A 14,467-nucleotide genomic window follows, 5' to 3' on the forward strand; every position below is an offset into this window, starting at 1 on the left:
TGTGTACCATCGGGAAGTGAATCAAATCAAAGTATACAGACCAGATAAGGTATCAAAAACCCTAGGTCCTGAACATGATAAATAACATGGTTGTGTCACTACCTCTATAAATAGGCATAATCAGATATATACTAACATAATGTGCATAAAAACAAACAAACAAGCATGCAATAGATCGGGTAGTGATCAACCGAAGCAAATGAGAAACATAATCATTGCTATATGTTAAAAATATTATTATGTATATCAAAAGACATAAGTCAAAGTACCCGCCTCCAATAAGAAAGGTCCAATACAGTCCAATCTGACGTCGAGAGACTCATCTCGCGTCAAAGTCCTGTGATATCAAACATACGTTTTTATTTAGCTACAATTCTAATAAATAGCTAAATAAAAATCTCTAACCTTGAATTAGGGCAAAACCCTAATTAACACATGAACATAAACCTAATTCACACTTAGTCAATTTGTATCCCTTCTACACTGGCATGCTACAATTATCCAACCTACATGAATCAGCAAAATCACAAATCCATATTTAAAATTTACTACTAAATGATCAATGCACCCATATACATAAACACAACTCCAATCCCTACCAAATCTGATATCAACCACGTCTTACCTAAATCAGTGTCAATCGCTTCCTCTTTGGCGATTCTTATATCTGACCAGCAGCACTCTACTGTTGCACGCAATCCGGGAAACCCACTGCCGAAGTTGTGCAGTAAGAAACAATTGACCTCCAAGCCATATACTCAAATTAACTCTTATATAGATCAATCTTACCCAAAGCTGAAATGGTTGCTGCGATGGATGAAGAAAGAACCCGGCAGTCGAAATCTAGGGCTCGGCAGAATCTGATGGTCGGCGTCGGTCGGAGGCGCACTGTGGGTTGCGGCCGACAATCGGCTGAGAGGGGCGAGGGTGAAGTCGGCTAGGGCAGAGAGGAGTCTTGGCGGTGAACACAAACTAGGGCACAGCATCGGCTAGGGCAAATTCGCCGTTAGGGCTCGGGTGGCGTCGTTGGGTAGAGACGAGAAGGAAGGAGGACAGCGCTAGAGCAGAGAGAAGGGCTCTGCTCTGCGATCGAAGGAAAGGCTCGACCGGCGGTGCTCGCGCGTCGCCGGTGCTTGAGACAGGGAGGAAGAAGGGAGGCGGCGTCGACACACAAGAGGAGAATCGGCTCGCGGCTCGCTAGGGCACAAGGAAGGTCACTCGGCCGCGGAGAGGGAGAAAAGAAATGCCGACTTCTCTTGGTCCCGGGCTTATGCACGCATGGGAGAGGAGGAACCGCCGTGGGCGGTTAGTGTTAGGATCCTGGATGGCTAGAGGGGGGTGAATAGCCTCTTCAAAAGCTAAAACTCAAAGATAAAACTCACACGAGTGGTTAGCGCAGCGGAAAACAAGTTAAGAACAGAATAAGAATAAGAGAAGAACCAAAGCAAACCACAGTGACTCAAGTGTTTACGAGGTTCGGGGATAACTTGCCCCTACTCCTCGGTGTCCGTAAGGTGGACAAGCCGATCTTCGGTAGATCAACCCCGGTGAACACCCGGCTATGAACTTTCTCCTTCTCGGTGGAGTGACCTCTCAACAAAATCTCAACAGGTATGTAGAATATAGCACAAGACTTACTGAGCTTGGTGACTTAGGAGAATGAAAATTAAGCTTACAGTCACGCGAAGGTCAGTGAAACAGAGAGCAAGTCGAGACAGCCGCTTCTCAGCCCCGAGCGTCAAAGCTTTTGCACCGATCGACAGAGAGTTTCTTTTCTCCAGAAAAACTTCTTCTTAACCCTCTCTTCAACCAGCCTTTTATGTCTCTGCCATCTCTGCCTTTCGCCCGCAACGGATCCCTGCCAAACTGCAGCAAATCTCTGCATCCAGCCATAGCATCGCCAATCACGCTTCTTTCTCATCTGATCATCTGAGCTCACACCAATGGAATTCTGGTCTTCACTGGTGTCTCTGAGCTCCACCCAATCACCATGAGTTGAGCTGATCGATGCCAGATCACCGCCAGATCGCAGCCACGACTTTGCTGCTTTAACAGGTTTACAGTGGAACATAGCAAAAGTTTCTCTGGTATCCTCTACTAATGAAGCTCAATTTGAAATCAACCAATTGCAAATTACCAGTAACCTGCACCTCAAAATCTTGCAGCAGATGGTTAGAAATATTTAGGCAAAAGCAACTTTGAATCAGAAAGAATCAGAGAAAGTGCATGCAAAACAGACTATAATATGGATCGGTCTGCAGACCGATCCATACGTTCAAATCTCTTTTTCGATCGTTACTGATCGGTCTGCGGACCGATCAGAAACTAACCTGATCGGTCCCCAGACCGATCAGGTGTCGCGCGCACAAGCCTGATCGGTCTCCGGACCGATCAGGCATCAATCTGACCGGTCCCGAGACCGGTCAGTATCGATACAGTAGCATACTGAGTATTCTACTGAGTTCTCACTGATCGGTCGGCGGACCGATCAGTAACAACACAGTATGCTACTGAGTGTTTACTGATCGGTCCGTAGACCGATCAGGACACACTTAGTGTCACTGGATCGGTCTGCCGACCGATCACCCGTGCCACTTGTGCCACTGGATCGGTCATCAGACCGATCCAAGGCTGTGATTTAAGAGGCAAGCTTCCAAGCTTGCTACCCTTAATCCTGACAGTCCAGAGACCGAGCTACCGAGCTCTTCTCCGACTATACATGCCAAGTTTCCATACTTGGACTTCCCAACACCAGATGTCCGATCACCCTTGATCCATCTGGATTTTCCCTTGCCTGGCTTCACTCACCAGGACTTTCCAATTGCCTGGCTTCACTCACCAGGACTTTCCAATTGCCTGGCTTCACTCACCAGGACTTTCCAATTGCCTGGCTTCACTCACCAGGACTTTCCAATTGCCTGGCTTCACTCACCAGGACTTTCCAATTGCCTGGCTTCACTCACCAGGACTTTTCCAATTGCCTGGCTTCACTCACCAGGACTTCTCCAATTGCCTGGCTTCACTCACCAGGACTTCTCCAATTGCCTGGCTTCACTCACCAGGACTTCTCCAATTGCCTGGCTTCACTCACCAGGACTTCTCCCGTGCCAAGCTCCTTGCTCGGACTTTTCCCAATCAGATTAATCAGGTCAACCAAGTCAACCCTGATTTGTCTGAGTTAATTCAATATCTGATTGAAACTTAAATCAGTGTCAACATCAAAACAACATCCAGGTCAGACTGTATCAACAATCTCCCCCTTTTTGTTGTTTGACAACACGATTTAAGTTTAGATCAGAAATGCTTTCATATCCATAATTTTAGGGAAATCGGGACCCTCCCCCTAAGACGGATATATCTCAAATATCTTCTCCCCCTTTTTCATATTGAGTTTACAATTCGTCTCTAAACTTCAAATACTCTCTCCCCCTTTGTCAAACACCGAAAAGGTATATATAAAAAAAATATGAGGACTGACAAACACCTCCCCCTTAAACCCATATCATAATCCACAAAAAGAAGTAAGATATGATAGAACTCAAGCAATGTCATATACATAGCATGAAAAAGATATCATAGGAGTACAAAACGCATGAAAATAAACATAATGTCTAAAGTAGCAACCATCCAGGACAGGCAATCAACATCGTATCTAGAACAAAGTAGCACAATCAACAATCAATCACATAATCAAAATCAACTCGCATCCTCATCATGAGGAGCAGTGTCATCAGCAACAGGATAAGAGAATCCCTGAGGGGGCACGCCGCTGCCTGAAGATGGATCGTCTGTAGAAGGCTGAGGTGGTGGGTGGCTGGCCATCCATCCCATAAACGCCTGATGAGTAGCCAGCTGATGTCTCTGTAGGGTCTCAAAGCGTCGGTCAATGTGGAGACGTAGACCAACGAACTCAGCAGCCACCATCTCCTCGTGGCGATCAAATCGGTCCTCCAACTCCGCGATCTGCCAGCGCAAATCTGGATCCGCCTCGACAAGTGCAGCTGGAGCAGGAGCACGAGCACCCTGTCGTGGGAGTGGTAACTCACCTAGTGCCCTCCCATCCTTCCACCTAACCGTCCCATCCTGACTTAGGATTCCGGACTTGGAAAACGCACGTTTCCCAAGTCGACAATCCTGCCTGACCATCTTCACTATCCTCCCCCTAGAGACGTCAATACCCATGGACTCGAGCCAATCAGTAATTATATGCCCAAAAGGCATATAGATGTTGTTGCCGCTCGGTTCGCTATGGGAAATGATAGACATATAGACACTCGACATAATATCAAAATCTAGACGTCGACGTAACCCATAAAGCATCAAACAGTGATATGGTCGAATTTCTGCCAACGGTTTAGAGGTGATAGGTAGAAGACATTGTGTGACAATTTTGAAAAGAATGTAGTCAGGAGCAGAGAGTCTAAGGGCTGCAAATGTAGGAAAGTCGTCATCTAACTCATCTAAACCATCCAGTCTCGGATGACCAAAGAAGTACTCATAGATTGAGTCAGAAGAGACATCAAGAGGATGAGGTACGGGTTCAGGCAAAACAGGATAGATGGAGAACACCGTCCCCGAACACAAACGACAACCTAAATACCCAAAGAAGGCAATTATGTCGACATCAATGTTTTGCTTAGCCACTCTTGTTCTATAACTACCATCAGGAGTCGGATGAAGGTTATTATAGAATTCCGAGACTAAGTCAAGGTTGATGTCTCTCTCCAAATATACCAAGGCGTCAAGTTTGTAGTAGGCGATAGTTTCGGTTATGGACGGACAAAATTCGTTCATGTACTTCTTATCAACCGACCTACACGGGAGCAACTTGAAAATCCTGTCCTTAAAGTTTTTCTCAAACTGTTGGTTCGGGAATCTCCCCGAACTGGATGGTTGAGGTCGGGAAGAGGTAGGAACCTTAGATTTGGACTTATCCGACTTAGAGGTACCCTCCCCTGCAGATTTCTTCCTAAGGATGGGAAATGGGACATGACCGGGGTACACATGGGAGCACAAGACCACAACAGATGAGTACCGACCCAGAAACGCAAATGCAGTGAGAACTAAATTAAAAAAAATGCTAAGGATGAATGGAATGGGAAGAGGAAGTTACCTTGGAGGCATTACTTCGTTCGTCGGAGAAAGAAACGAGGGTCGGCCGGCGCTGGGAAGAAGAAACGAGAGAAGCGGAGAGGTAGGGTTCGCGTGAGACGCCAAAGAGTGGGAGGTTTTAAGAGGGTAGGTGACCAACCCGATCGGACGGCCGTCCGATCAGGAGAAGGATTGAACGATCAGATCCTTGGATCGGAGATAGCGGATCGGTCCCTGGACCGATCAGGCATCCTTCAGATCGGTCCCGGGACCGTTCAAAACGCGAACAGAACCTATCGGAATTTCCTGATCGGTCCAGCGACCGATCAGTGTCTGATACTTCAGACTTCTGATATCTGAAACTCGTATCAAAAGTCCTAAATTTTGTTCCAACAACTTCCTAGGATCCTAGAAGCCCATAGATTATAGTTAGTGATATCAGACGGATAATTCCTAATGATTTGCTCTCAAGAATTGAACTCATTCAAGGCTTAGAAATTCAAAATTTAAACCTTCTCGATTCTTAGCTTCAAAATCAGTGAATCTCCACAAACTTAGGAAATTGCTGAAACTACAATCTGTAGTGAAGCAAAGTCCCAAAACTGACATAGGCTACCTATAACCTATTCCAAAATTCGTCCTCTCTATGATTAGTTTCAAGTTTGTCAAAATAAGTCTTAGTTCCTAATACTTCTTTATCAACTTGTCCTAACATCAATCAAAGTCATGAAATGTATCAAGCAAAAAGTATCAACCAAACACATTAACTATGTTAGACAATTTCTAGACAAAAGTCCAACCAAGATTCCTTGGTTGGAATGTATGAGTAAGATCTAGGAACCAAATACACATGAATTGTGTAATGGTGTTCCCCAAACTCAATTAATGTCTCTTCAACCTAATTATTCAAGGGATGCATGATACATTTTGAATAATTTGGTTGATCCTAACATCTCACCCCATTTCTAGCAAACAAAAACATTTTGTTAAACCTTATAGTGTATGTGAGATGTTCCCAAGTTGCCCAAATTTTTGTCCCAATTACTCTTGTCATTTTAATAGTCCTTATTGATCATGGTGAAACTCTAATGACCTAAGGAGCCAAACACATTCCCAACTCCCTCCTTAAATGACTAAATTCATTTTCCGGAAGGGTTTGGTGAAAATATCAGCTAGGTTTGACTTTGACTCAACATATGTGAGTGCAATGTCTCCCTAGCTACATGATCTCTAATGAAGTGATGACGCACTTCAATGTGTTTTGTCCTTGAATGATGGACTGGATTTTTAGTTAGGTTAATCGTGCTAATGTTATCACATAGCACTTGTACACCCTTGTAAGAAAATCCATAATCCTCTAAGGTGTGTATCATCCACAACAATTGCGATACACTCTCTCCCATGGCAATATATTCAGCCTCGGTCGTGGAGAGAGCAACACAATGTTGCTTCCGACTTGACCAACTAACTAAAGATGACCCTAAAAATTGGCAACCCCCACTCGTACTTTTCCGATCCAATTTGCACCCAGCATAATCGGAATCGGTATAACCTATCAAGTCAAAAGACTCGGTACGAGGATACCAAAGACCTACTCTTATTGTGCCCTTAAGATATCTCAAAATTCTTTTAACTGCAATTAAATGAGATTCCTTTGCACAGACTTGATACCTAGCGCACATGCCCACAGCAAAAAGTATATCGGGTCTACTGGCTGTGAGATATAGAAGACTACCGATCATGCTTCTATATTGCGTTAGATCAACTGGTTTTCCACTCTCATCATTGTCAAGGCGAGTGTTTGTCGCCATTGGAGTGGACACTTCCTTAGAGTCACTCATATTGAATTTTCTGAGCATCTCTTGAGTGTATTTTGCTTGATGGACATAAATACCATCTCTAGTTTGTTTGATTTCGAGTCCAAGGAAGAAAGTCAATTCTCCCACTAGACTCATCTCAAACTCACTCTCCATGTGAGTGATGAACTCATTTAAATAGCCCTTGTTGTTTGAGCCACAAATTATGTCATCGACATATACTTGGGCTACAAAAATATTTTCACCATCTCTACGTAGAAATAGTGTTGGGTCTATTTGTCCTCTAACAAAGCCCTTCTCTAGTAGATATGTTGACAACCTTTCGTACCAAGCTCGTGGTGCTTGTTTAAGCCCATAAAGTGCTTTCTTGAGCTTGTACACGTGATTTGGAGATTCGGTATTCACAAATCCCGGTGGTTGTTCAACATAAACTTCTTCCTTAATGAGACCATTTAAGAAGGCCGATTTTACATCCATTTGATAGAGCTTGAAACCTCTATGTGCAGCAAAAGCTAGCATTAAGCGAATGGACTCTAATCGGGCCACTGGAGCATATGTCTCATCATAATCAAGGCCTTCAACTTGACTATAGCCCTTGGCTACAAGTCTTGCCTTGTTTCTAACTACCTCTCCCTTTTGGTTCAATTTGTTCTTGAAGACCCATTTGGTTCCAATAATGGTGGTCTTCTTAGGTCTGGGAACCAAGTCCCATACTTGGCTCCTCTCAAATTGACCTAATTCGTCTTGCATAGCTATGATCCACTCAGGATCATGCAATGCCTCATCAATTAATCTAGGTTCAATTTCTGAGATCAAAGCGACCTCATTGGACTCATTTCTAAAGAATGACCTAGTCCTAACCCCTTGATGGATGTCTCCCACAATCTGGTCTTGGGGGTGACTAGTGTCTAACCTAGACTGCCTTGGTGCTGATGGTGCCTCATGAGTGGTCTCACTTGGCACAGACAAGGACTCAATATCAGGCAATGGATCCACCTGAGTTCTTTGTTGTCCTTGCTCATCATTATCAGAGTCAATTTCGACTCTTTCGATGTTTTGGTCATTCAAACTTAGCCTTCTAAGTTCGAATTGAATTTGTTCTACATCCCTTGATTGATCATTTAAATTAGGGATTTCTTCAAAAGCTACATCAGAGGACTCTTCAATCAATTTAGTCCTACTGTTGTAGACTCGATAAGCTTTGCTGGTGAGTGAATACCCGACCAGTATCCCTTCATCAGCCTTAGCCGTGAACTTCCCAAGATGATCCTTTGTGTTCAAGATAAACACCTTACAACCAAACACCCTAAGATGTTTAATTGTAGGTGGTTTCCCAAACCAAAGTTCATGAGGGGTCTTTCCTAAAAATCTGTGTATTAGGACTCGATTTTGCACATAGCAAGCTGTACTCACAGCTTCGGCCCATAAGTAGCTCGGCAAAGAGTACTCATTGAGCATGCTTCGTGCAGCTTCCTGTAGGACTCGGTTCTTTCTCTCCACAACCCCATTTTGCTGTGGGGTCCTTGGAGTAGAGAACTCATGTCTATAACCCTTCTCTTGACAAAACTCTAAAAACCTATGGTTTTGGAATTCACCACCATGATCACTCCTAATGGTTTTAATTGTGGTTGATTTTTCATTTTCCGTTCTTCTACAAAAAGAAATGAAAATATCTATGGTTTGGTCCTTATGTTTCAAAAAGAAGGTCCAAGTATATCTAGTGAAATCATCAATAATCACAAGACAATATCTACTTCCATTCAAAGATATTACACTACTGCAATCAAATAGGTCCATGTGCAATAAGTCTAACGGAGTAGAAGTACTTACAATGCTTTTACCTTTATGAACCGCTTTTGTTTGCTTACCCTTTTGACATGCATCACATAGTTTGTTCTTTTGATATTTGATGCTTGGTAAGCCTCGCACTAATCCTTTGTTTGCTAGCTTCGGATGTTCTTCATGTTTACATGTGCCAACCTTCTATGCCATAGCCAAGACTCTTCTTCTTTTGACATGAAACACTTAATCAAAGCATTAGTAGCACTTTTAAATGATACTTGATAAATATTGTCTACCCTTGTGCCTACTAGTACTGTGTCAAGTGTGTCAATGTTTTTAACCAAACATTGACTTGAGTGAAATTCAATTGTGTAACCCGTATCACACAATTGACTGACACTTAGGAGATTAAAAGTCATTCCCTTGACTAGAAGGACATTCTTGATATGAAGACATTCGGATATATGAATGTCTCCAACTCCTATTACCTTAAGACTACCATTGTTACCAAAGGACACATTACCTCTACTTTTGTTTTGAAGAGAAGCAAATAGAGATTTGTCCCCGGTCATGTGCTTGGAGCATCCACTATCAACAAACCAAGTTGATAGGTGCTCCCCCTCGATCAATGCCTACAAGATACGAAAGATAGATGTTTTAGGTACCCAAATCTTGGGACCTAATGCATCTACAAGAAGTGACCTAGGAACCCATGCTTTGGTCATACCCTTCCTAGTTCCATGAACCCTAGAATCATTTGATCTATGGTATTGGGTCCTAGACACTAATGAGATAAAACTCGATTCTTTGGGTTGATAACCTATCCCGGCTTTGTTGTAGACTGCCCTTTGGGCATTTAAGATCATGTCTAATGTCTTAGAGCTAGTTGAGAATTTCTCAAGCATTTTCTTGAGCTTCTCAACCTCACTCTTCAAAGCCTTGTTCTCATCTTCAAGAAGCTCTAGATGAAGGTCATCAACCTCATCTTCCCTAAGAGCCTTTAGCATTTCTACTTCTTCTTTTAACAATTTATTTTCTGTTTTCGACTTTTTAAGCAATGTAGATAAATGAGTAATAGTCTTATAACATTTTTCTACATGAGAAGAGGTTACCTCTTCATCATCCGAGGATGATGAGGCCGCGTTTGAAGCATCACTTGAGTTGCCATCGCTTCCGGAGTCCTCCCTTGCCATGAGTGCTAAATGGCGAGTGCTCTTCTCCTTCTTCTCTTCTTCCTCGGATGAGCTTGAAGATGACTCATCCCAAGTGGCCTTAAGGGCCTTCTTCTTTTTGCTTCTTTCTTCTTTCTTCTTGGCTCGTTCTTCCTTCTTCTTGGCTCGTTCTTCCTTCTTGAGCTTAGGACACTCACTTCGGTAGTGCCCTTTCTTACTACATTCATAGCACGTAACGTTAGATTTATCAATGTTCGGATCATTAGGTTTACCTTTGTATCTTCGGCTTCTTCTCATGATCCTCCTCACGAAATTCGCCATTTCGCTTGATGACGATGATTCGCCTTCGTCATCGGACTCGGAGGAAGAGGTGGATGAGGAGATCTCCTTTTCTTTCTTCTTTTCCTTCTTCCTTCTCCCATCCTTGCTCCTTTCTCCTGCAACAAGAGCAATACCTTTCTCCTTTTGGCCTTTGTTAGCAAGTTCATGTAATTCCATTTCACAGAAAAATTCATCTAACTTGACAATTGAAAGATCCTTGGATACCTTGTAGGCATCTACCATAGATGACCACAAGGCATTCCTAGGAAAAGCTTTAAGTGCATACCTTACAAGATCGCGGTTTTCTACACGTTCATCTATGGAATGAAGACCGTTAATGATCTCTTTAAACCTACCATGAAGTTCACTTACATTCTCATTTTCCTTCATGGTGAGGTTCTGGAGTTGGTTGAGGAACAAGTCTCTCTTGGCAATTCGAGAGTCCCGAGTCCCTTCTTGAAGCTCAATGAGCTTGTTCCATAGATCTCTTGCACTAGTAAAAGGACCTACCTTGACTAGTTGGTCCTTGGCGATTCCACATTGCAAGGTGACCATGGCCTTGGCATCGGCTTGTGCTTTGCGGAGTTGTTCGGTAGACCACCTTGACGATTCGAGCTCCTTACCTTCCTCATCTCTTGGTGGTGTGTAGCCTTCCTTGACTGAGAACCACATGGCAATGTCCGTCTTTAGGTAATACTCCATGCGTCCCTTCCAGTACTGGAAATCTGCCCCTTCAAAGTAAGGTGGTCGATTTGTGCTAAAACCTTCCCTCATGGCCATCTCTTTGCTCTTAGGTTGTTAAGCCGGATGAAGAGCTCCAAGCTCTGATACCACTTGTTAGGATCTTGGATGGCTAGAGGGGGGTGAATAGCCTCTTCAAAAGCTAAAACTTAAAGATAAAACTCACACGAGTGGTTAGCGCAGCGGAAAACAAGTTAAGAACAGAATAAGAATAAGAGAAGAAACAAAGCAAACCACAGTGACTCAAGTGTTTACGAGGTTCGGGGATAACTTGCCCCTACTCCTCGGTGTCCGTAAGGTGGACAAGCCGATCTTCGGTAGATCAACCCCGGTGAACACCCGGCTATGAACTTTCTCCTTCTCGGTGGAGTGACCTCTCAACAAAATCTCAACAGGTATGTAGAATATAGCACAAGACTTACTGAGCTTGGTGACTTAGGAGAATGAAAATTAAGCTTACAGTCACGCGAAGGTCAGTGAAACAGAGAGCAAGTCGAGACAGCCGCTTCTCAGCCCCGAGCGTCAAAGCTTTTGCACCGATCGACAGAGAGTTTCTTTTCTCCAGAAAAACTTCTTCTTAACCCTCTCTTCAACCAGCCTTTTATGTCTCTGCCATCTCTGCCTTTCGCCCGCAACGGATCCCTGCCAAACTGCAGCAAATCTCTGCATCCAGCCATAGCATCGCCAATCACGCTTCTTTCTCATCTGATCATCTGAGCTCACACCAATGGAATTCTGGTCTTCACTGGTGTCTCTGAGCTCCACCCAATCACCATGAGTTGAGCTGATCGATGCCAGATCACCGCCAGATCGCAGCCACGATTTTGCTGCTTTAACAGGTTTACAGTGGAACATAGCAAAAGTCTCTCTGGTATCCTCTACTAATGAAGCTCAATTTGAAATCAACCAATTGCAAATTACCAGTAACCTGCACCTCAAAATCTTGCAGCAGATGGTTAGAAATATTTAGGCAAAAGCAACTTTGAATCAGAAAGAATCAGAGAAAGTGCATGCAAAACAGACTATAGTATGGATCGGTCTGCAGACCGATCCATACGTTCAAATCTCTTTTTCGATCGTTACTGATCGGTCTGCGGACCGATCAGGAACTAACCTGATCGGTCCTCAGACCGATCAGGTGTCGCGCGCACAAGCCTGATCGGTCTCCGGACCGATCAGGCATCAATCTGACCGGTCCCGAGACCGGTCAGTATCGATACAGTAGCATACTGAGTATTCTACTGAGTTCTCACTGATCGGTCGGCGGACCGATCAGTAACAACACAGTATGCTACTGAGTGTTTACTGATCGGTCCGTAGACCGATCAGGACACACTTAGTGTCACTGGATCGGTCTGCCGACCGATCACCCGTGCCACTTGTGCCACTGGATCGGTCATCAGACCGATCCAAGGCTGTGATTTAAGAGGCAAGCTTCCAAGCTTGCTACCCTTAATCCTGACAGTCCAGAGACCGAGCTACCGAGCTCTTCTCCGACTATACATGCCAAGTTTCCATACTTGGACTTCCCAACACCAGATGTCCGATCACCCTTGATCCATCTGGATTTTCCCTTGCCTGGCTTCACTCACCAGGACTTTCCAATTGCCTGGCTTCACTCACCAGGACTTTCCAATTGCCTGGCTTCACTCACCAGGACTTTCCAATTGCCTGGCTTCACTCACCAGGACTTTTCCAATTGCCTGGCTTCACTCACCAGGACTTTCCAATTGCCTGGCTTCACTCACCAGGACTTTTCCAATTGCCTGGCTTCACTCACCAGGACTTCTCCAATTGCCTGGCTTCACTCACCAGGACTTCTCCAATTGCCTGGCTTCACTCACCAGGACTTTCCCCCGTGCCAAGCTCCTTGCTCGGACTTTTCCCAATCAGATTAATCAGGTCAACCAAGTCAACCCTGATTTGTCTGAGTTAATTCAATATCTGATTGAAACTTAAATCAGTGTCAACATCAAAACAACATCCAGGTCAGACTGTATCAACAGTTAGGGCAGGCGTCGGGCGCGAGAGAAAAGGCTCGGGGAAGAGGGAAACGACGACGGGAAGAAATAGAAATAAAAAGAAAAGGAAAAAGAAAGAAATAAAGAAAATCAACATTTCCTCGCTAAAATAGGGTAGCCTAAACAAGTTTTTCCAGACCCCGTTTTTATCCCCGTTAACTCATTCGTACAAGCTCCGAAAAATTCCCGAAAAATTTTCAAAAATTCCAGAAAATTCCCTTATTATTATTCTCTATTTTTCAGTATTTTACAATGATATTATGCAACAATCGAGTAATGATTGATGAGCAGTCAATTAATAGTCATCACATTAGCATAACAGTATTAATTTAAAAAAAAAATAATTGTTTGCCCCCAAGATATTGGTACAATAGTTAGGTCCTCGAACAGATAATCAATATATCTAAGGGTTGAATCATAACTGTGATGCACTAGTGATATAATCACCTCAAAATTAGAAGTAAGAGGAAAAGGATATAAAAGAAGCTACTATTAACAATCTAGTGATAGTATAGCCATTATATTATTTTTAACTTCATTGTATATGCTTTTCCTTTATTTTTTATATCCTATATTTGTCGATTTGTAAGAGGTTTTCCACCTCTGATGTTGCTAAGAAGGAGAAATTATAGAGGTTTTCAAGAGATTCATTTGACAGATCATACACCATGGAAAAAGAGTGGGGACGGTCGACCCCCATAAAACCAATTTCGTATTGGTTCGGTTGTCTTTGTGCTCTCTATTTTCTTTCAGCTATATATTTATGTTGTAAAACATTAATATTGTAAAAAGTGGTATTCACTCCATTACAGCAACACTCAATCTAACAAGTGATGTATATTAAAGCCTCATCGCATTAGAACTAACTGTCCATGAAACAAATGGTTGGAGATAGATTTAGATCTCAAAGTAGAGAAGGCAACTTCAGTTCATGGAAACGAAAAATGATTCTCTTCTTTAAACTCGTCATAGACATGACAGTAGCCATAGAAGAATTTATCATTAGATGATAATAATAATAATAACAAGTTACCTCTTTCTAGGTTGACGGAGAAATAGGAGGAGGTGGCCAAAACTAAAACAAAATTAACACGGGAGGTAGCATTACTTGAGCAAGAGATAAACAAAATTAGAAGGTACATGACTACAAAGGATTTGCAGGAAAAGGTAATAATCATGCACAATGGATCATTGGAGGTAAAGTTGGCATGAAGAGACTTATTATAAATGAAAAAAAACTTATTCACAATGTTGAAGGGAGAGCAAATCGACAACATGCGTGCCAGGTGTAAAGAAATTGTGCATGAATTGACAAGTTTTAGCGAGTAAATTTCAAACTAACAAACTCATCTGGACTCATCTGGACCGCCCTCAACTATTTCTCAAAGATGTAGTACTGGATCATAACTGTTGATTACTATTATATATTATATATTATGTCCATCCTAGGTGTTTTTTTTTTATAGTTCGTCCTTAAATTTTTTATGAAATTAACTTATAATCGATCGTCAAATGATTAGAA

At 42.9% G+C, this 14,467-nt stretch overlaps 1 long non-coding RNA gene across 1 annotated transcript; it reads right to left on the reverse strand.

Annotated features, from left to right (window-relative positions):
• Nucleotides 1-272: 272 nt before the first annotated feature.
• LOC122000361 lies at nt 273-1,361 on the reverse strand. Its single transcript, XR_006117103.1, has 4 exons — nt 790-1,361; nt 626-711; nt 406-506; nt 273-337 (listed from the first exon to the last, which is right to left on the reverse strand). It is a non-coding gene; the product is annotated as an uncharacterized LOC122000361 (long non-coding RNA).
• Between the last annotated feature and the right edge of the window lie 13,106 nt (nt 1,362-14,467).

Source organism: Zingiber officinale, chromosome 7A (assembly GCF_018446385.1).
Source record: "Zingiber officinale cultivar Zhangliang chromosome 7A, Zo_v1.1, whole genome shotgun sequence".
Classification (NCBI taxonomy): Eukaryota; Viridiplantae; Streptophyta; class Magnoliopsida; order Zingiberales; family Zingiberaceae; genus Zingiber; species Zingiber officinale.